Below are 7,165 nucleotides of genomic sequence, written 5' to 3'. Positions count from 1 at the left end.
CTGTTCCTGAAAAGGGGAAATCGAAATAAAGGGGAAGGAAAGATAGAGAGGCAACAAGCTTGAGTTCTGAGCAATAAAAGGACAAGAGAATAAAACTCTTTAAATGTAGACTCCAAAAAGACTCTTGGGAGAAAACAAATACAAGTTAGAGATTGTCCAGTGATTGTTTAAAGGGTATAAAGTAAATATCCTCTTGTGCATCTTTCACAAAAATTTACAATAAAACTCAATAATATTTTTGAGATTCTATAGCCTGAGTTTTTGCATCTCCCTACCAAATGCATATGTTGAAATCCTAATGCCACTTTGAGGAGAATCGCCCTAAGGAATCAAATCCCATCAGTTTTCCAATATGTCAGATGAAAGGTAAGTGTGCTGTAGGTTTTGAGAGATGCACATAGATTGTTTATTGATAGTCAAAGGTTAGAGAGGGCAACATTGTGGTCAAGAAAAGAAACTAGTGGAAATAGAATAAGCTAACTTATTCTTGTTCTTTTCATTGGTAAAGAGAGTTTTGATGAATAATCCAAAGAAGAAGAAGAAAGAAAAGCTTTATGCTTTCAGAGTTATAAATATTTAGGGAAAAGGGGGGTCCCTGCCAGAAAAATAAGTATCCAAGCCACCTGAGGAGATCTGGATCATTAAAGGGAACTCAGAAAACAGTGTTGGTTCTACTTTTAAGTTATTTAAATATTATTAAAGTATTAAAACAGTGCATGAATAGGGAAGGTAGACTTTCCATTTTTTAATTGTGAAATTGAGGTGGCAATTTTTACTTTTTCTTTTGGAAATCAAAGTAACAAATAAAAGTGGAAACTCCATCTTCATTAAAAGTTGGAGATGTCATCAATTCTAGATCATACTATATGAGAGAGGTCAAATTCGTGATTGTGGGAAGCTGCCGAGAGAGAATGACCACATTGTAGGTCTCAAAAACATGGCAAAGCTCAATTCCCACAGTAATCCAAGAAAACAGTACAACAAGAATGTTTGTGTGCATTGGCAGCAGGAGTCATTGGACCTACTTCTTAAGAAGGACCTAGGCATGAGTGAGAAGTAAGACATGTAGAATCACGCAAACAAATCATATTTGTAAGAAACTGTCACTGAGGCCAGGTAAATAGGAAATATTCTGCATTGTTAATAGCCCTAAGAAAATGTCTTAGTTGTTGTGGAGAAAGAAAAGGCTAAAAAAAAGCCAATAACACACCAAGCATTATGTGGCAGGTCCTTTCTCCACACACCCCTCAATAATACTTCTGAAAATAACTGTTCCAGGGTAAACCATCTCATTCAGAGGTAGAATAGAATCTATTAAATATCCTGTGAGGAAAGAAAATGAATGAAAAAATAAAAATTACAATTTATTAGAATAACATTGCCTTAGATTATGTGGGTAACCAAGCATATGGTCAAGAAAAAGAAAATCTAAATAAAGCAATTGCTTCTATAAGTAAAGGACATAATGCAGTCTTTATCTGCATTATGGAAAGATAAGGCAAGATAACAAAAGGAAACGGAAATGAACTTAGTTAAAAATGTCAAATTTTATATGAAATAAAATGTAAAACACTTCTGAAAGACAAAAAGATTTGCACAAGTGGAAAACATATTATTTATTCAAGTAAGAAGATCCAATATCTTAGTAGATGAATCTATAAATTAAATCATACTTATATGATTTAACAACTTAACTCATAATGCCAATAGGATGTGTTTTGGAACTATGAAAGCAAAAGTTAAAATTTTTTAAAAACTTAAAAAGCAAGAATAACCAGGAAATTTCTGAAACAGAAAAGTAAGAAGCCAAGGAGAGGGAGAACTAGCCCTGCAAAATGCTGAAACATTATAAAGTGTAATATTAAAAGAAGTTGGCATAAATAGTCAAACAGATCAGTGGAACCAAAAAAAAATCCAAAATATAGGCTATAATACATTTTAAAAATTAATATATGACAGGGGAAACATTTCAAATTGGTGGAGAAAAGATTAACTAGTCAATAAGTGATGTTGAAATAATGGCTAGTTATACTGAAAACAATTAACTTAGATTCCTACCTTATACCTTATTATCAAAATAGATTCTTGACAAAGATTTAATTTTTTAAAAAAGTTTGAAGGAAATATATAAAAAATTTCAATAAGTTAGACTGGGAAAGGACTTTCTAATTATGACACAAAACACAGAAACCATAAAAATGATAAATTAGATTCAAGAAAAGAAAAGTTTTTGCATTGATTAAAACACCATAAATATAGTCAAAAGACAAAAAATAAATTAGAAAAATACTTATAATTTATATCACAGACTGGAGCTAATCATCTTAATTACTTACAAACATCTTATAAAATAACAGTAAGGTGAACAACAAAATAAAAAAAATGGAAAAGTTTTGTGTGTCGTGGGTCCCCAAGTCTACCCTCAGACTTGATGATTCACTAGGACTCTCAGGACTAAGAAAGGCTGTTATAGTAATGATCACTGCTTATTATAGGAAAGAATGCAAAAGGAAAAGGCAAATGGATGAAGTCCAGGAGAAGCCAGGTACATGCTTCCAGATGTCCTCTCCCAGTGGGATCACATGGACACACATCATTCAGTAATGATGTGTGGCAACACATGCAAAGTGGTATCAGCCAAGGAAGCTCACCTGAGCTTAGGTATCCAGGGATTTTACAGGGCATCAGTTATGTTGACATGCCACATCTGTGCCTCTGACCTCAGCTACCTAGACTACAGCCCCCTCCCACAGCAAAAATGGATGTTTGCTTTGAATCACACTGTTAGCATAAGCTATCTGATCAAATGTATCAGGCAGACAAAAACACCCTTATCAAGCAGAATATTCCAAGAACTCAGAGATCACCTCCCAAGAGCCAACCATGAGTCTGTCCTAATGATAGATCTTTCTTGGAAATGTGCAGGTTTTGAGCAATCCAGCCCAATTGAATTAACACTTTCCTTGATATTAGGAATGAAAAGTCATTTTGTAAACAGCTTGGCAGCTGCATAAAATGTTAAATATAAATTTGCCATGCAAGCCAGGAATTCTCCTCCTTTATATCTACCTAAAAGAAATAAATAGATATGTCTACACAGAGACTTGTGTGTGAACACTCATAGTAACATTGTTCATAATAGCTCAAAGGTGGAAACAAACCAAATGGACATCAACTGATTAATGGATAAACCATATATAGTATATTTATACAATAAAATGCTACTCGGCAATAAAAAGAATGATATGACTCTAAATGCTGTTATATGCTATAATACGTATGAATCTTAAAAACTTTAGGCTAATTGAAAGAAACCTATCACAAAAGATCACATATTATATGACTGCATTTATATAAAATGTCCAGAGAAGGCCAATCTACAGAGACAGAAAGTCCCAGAGCTGGTCATCAGAAATCTTTTGGGAGCAATGTAAATGTTCTCAAAATTGGACTGTGGCAGTGGTTGTATGACTCTGTAAACTTACTAGTAATCATCAGAGGTTCATCTAAAAATGGATGAATTATTTTGCGTGTAAATTATGCCTCCACGAAGTTTTACTGTTTTAAAAAGTACTTCACGCCATTGTGTTTAAGACGCTACCACTGTGGAAAAGAGCAGAGTAGCTCTGGAAGCACACACAAGAATCTGGCAACGCTGGCTGCTTCTAGAGAAATGGGCATAAGGGACTGAGGTGGGAAGAAGAATTCTTCTGGACTGTGTAATGTTTTGGATTCTGGATTTCATACCATGTGTGTAATCACTAATCAAAAAATAACAGCCTAAAATCTTTTGCACGATTGGTTGCTAGGAGATACTTGACTGCCATTGATGGTAATAAAGTCAATAGTAATGGAATCACTGCAAAGGACAGTCTGAGAGGTAAAATGCTTATTGCCTATCTTCTAAAGTGGACATTTTTACGTAGTGGAACAAAATTTGAGTGGCAATAGCCTAGAATCAATGGGCTCAAATAGTAGAGCTTGAGATAAAGTACCTGTATATTTCATGACAGTGGAAGAGCTAAGAGCTGAGGGTGCGAAGTCTGAGGGCTTCATTTTGGGGAGGCAGGAATGATCGTTCAGAAGGTTTTTGGAGAGTAATGTTATTTCCTGCACTTTATTTTTCAGTCATTCTGCCATTATCCTGTTTTTCTATTAGATGGCTTAAATGTAGCAATTCAAAAGCAAACTATTGGAAAACATATTCATCTCATTCACCTTCTGCAGCATGGAAGTATCTAAACACTCTCTTAAAATTTGTAGTAATACAATTTCAAAATGCTTGATGAGAAAGAGCATACTGTAAATTACTAATGCTGTACCTGGAAACTTTTAAGAATATGTCACCTAGCGATGAGTACATAGTACTTAGTGTGACCACCCTTCTATTACCGGAATCTATGAATCAAAGCAGGATGGTAAGATCTCTTTTCTTTTGTGACTAATACCTGTTTAAACTCTTAATGTTCCATTATGACTAACTGTCCTCAATGGTCTGGAGACAAATATGATATCATAGTCTGAGAATATGTTAAATGATGCTTTCTAAATGAAACGCTTCATTTAACCTTGGAGATCCACTCAAAATTTTATTTCCCACATGATGATTCTTAGTTAAGGCTACGAATGAAAGGATAAGGAAACAGATAATGTATGAACAAGTGACTAAGGGGAAGCGACAGGAGCACAGCTAGAGTTAGCCCCTGGAAACATGCAATGTATAGAGAGTTTCTTAAGCCTATGGACACCAAGTTTGACAATCCAAGTTCAAATTCCAGTTTGACTGCTAATTTGTTTGTGTAATTAGATTGAACAGATTACTAAAATTCTTTAAAATTCAATTTTTATATGTATAATGAGGACGATACCTACTACAAAGGATTGTTAAGAGGGTTACATAAGGCAATCTATCATTTATTATTGTTCGAGGTCATTATTTTGATAAAAACTTCAAATTTTATAGCAAGAGGAGAATGAGCTTACCCACGAACTGGGTGCTTTCACTTAAACATGGCCACAATATCCAGAGACCTAAAGATGTGCTATAGAGTTAGCTCAAGATTATCTGAATGATGATTTAAGGACTCAGAATTACATAGTAAGAAAAAATTGGCTTTGGAATTTTAAAATTAATTGTGCGAACTGGAAAGTTAGTTAACCTTCCTATTTTCTACATTCCCATCCATAAAATGAATATATGATAATAATATCTTGTAAGAATTCAGCAAACCTATAAATATAAAGTAGATAGCACAGGCCCCGACCGCGCTGCGGGTCAAGCGCTGCTGAGCGCATTCTGACCCCGACGCAACCCTGGGACTTGGGGAAGCCAGCAAGCGGGAGAAATTCAAGTTGGAAGAAGAAACAGAAGACATGGAAAGTGACAGGCAATTCGTGAAGTTTACATGCAACTCATGAGGTCATACAAGTGTTACGACATCATCCCAACTAGGTAGGAGCTTGTTGTCTTCGATTACACAAGTTAAAAAGGCTTTCTTTGCCTCAATAGCCAATGGTGTTTGAACAGCGCCTCTCTGGGAGAGTAAAAAAAAGTCTTGTAGGAATGCTAACGATTACAGATTTCACGAATATATTACATAGATACTATAAATCTCTCATGATACAGATTTATGCATTAGAGGAACATAAGATTTGAAACATAGAGAGAGCATTATTTACAGGAAATGCTTAATCATTTGGAGAATATATCTTCAGATGTAAGCCCCTTCAATGCTATATATTCGTTGATTAAAAATAAAACCCACAGATTGCCAGTTATTTACCCTATCGGTGGGAATGCACTTTATGTACTCACTCACAAAAAAATGCTCGAGTTCCTCCAGCTTTTTATGTCTGATATGCCAAAGTCTGTCTCCACGCAGCAGAACCTGGATGCACTGAGAATCGGGACCTACCCCAACATCACCTTCCTATACCTGACGGCGCCCATCATTAAGGCCCTGATAGTCTGTGGAAAGACGGGTGTCTGCCTTGCCTGTTGTAGATATTTATTCTAAATTTAATGCAATTAACCTTGCTGCTGAAAAAACATACAGTAATCTAGATATCACAGTGACCCAGGCGCTTCAGCACCATTCACAGTATTTCGAGGGTATTGTGAAACACAGTTAGTTAGCTGAAAATTCTGCAGACCATGTGGATAGAATAGTGAGAGCTGAAGTCCATCATCTGGTAGTGGCAAATAAAGCAGATATATTGTGGGTATTATTTTCCTGTCAGACATTCTGCAGGCCCTGATCCTCACGCTCCCTGAGGCCAAACAAAAGGAGCCAGAAACTGAATGACCACTGTGACTGGAGAAACCCTTGTAGGAGAACTTGAACAATTCTGGGTCATGCTCTGCCTCATGAGCAGTGACATCAATAGGAGAGAGGAAAATGGCTAAGAATGTATATCAGGATTTAGTGATGGGTGTTCTCTCCTGTGATGTCAAACTAAGCATAAAAGAAAAAAGACTGTGTGTGTTTGAAGACTCAGGCTTGCATTGAAGGACTGTTTTCAGACTTTCGAAAGATTTCAAATGCTGTGTCATTTAGATACACTGTGTCCTTAAATGTTTATTATTTTTCATTTCAAAGAATCACTGTAATGTAATAGGTAATGTGACTTAAGGTGAGTGTGTGGCATATTCAGATCTAGTTATGTGAGAACACAGTGATATGTCATCACTACTGCCCATCACAGTGGGAGTGTGTACTTGTATGAAATGACACTGTGCTAGAGTGTGAAAGTTGAACAGTTGCAATTTGGAGATAATTATTTTTTAAAACTGTAACAACAGTTTTATGTGTGTTTAAGTGTCTTAAACTATAGTGTAAACAAGGCTGCTTTAAAATGGCTTTATTTATTTTCACTTCTGTGCAATTTTTTAATACATCTTTTGGTGAGTAAACATCACCATACCTATTAACAAACCATTAGTTATTTTTTAATGGTAGATTTCTCATTATATAAGTTTGAATCTGCAAAAGATATGACTCTAAAATAGCCGTTGTTAGGTTTTAAAAGCTGAAGTTTCTCAAAGCATGTGTGGAAATCTGCTCTGCTGGACTGGAAACAGGCAACAGTTATGAGGAAACATAACTGTTGAGAAGATGTCTATTGTTTTCTTGTGTATGGAAACAAAATCATGGTGTCAGTATGA

The 7,165-nt window shown here is 35.5% G+C and overlaps 1 pseudogene; it reads left to right on the top strand.

The window, feature by feature from the left end:
* Positions 1–352: 352 nt before the first annotated feature.
* On the top strand, positions 353–6,467 carry LOC107507487 (annotated as a pseudogene).
* Positions 6,468–7,165: the final 698 nt, after the last annotated feature.

Source organism: Rousettus aegyptiacus, unplaced genomic scaffold (genome assembly GCF_014176215.1).
Source record: "Rousettus aegyptiacus isolate mRouAeg1 unplaced genomic scaffold, mRouAeg1.p scaffold_m13_p_3, whole genome shotgun sequence".
Classification (NCBI taxonomy): domain Eukaryota; kingdom Metazoa; phylum Chordata; class Mammalia; order Chiroptera; family Pteropodidae; genus Rousettus; species Rousettus aegyptiacus.
The sequence above is the reverse complement of the archived record's forward strand: the minus strand, read 5'-3'. Positions and strand labels throughout refer to the sequence as shown.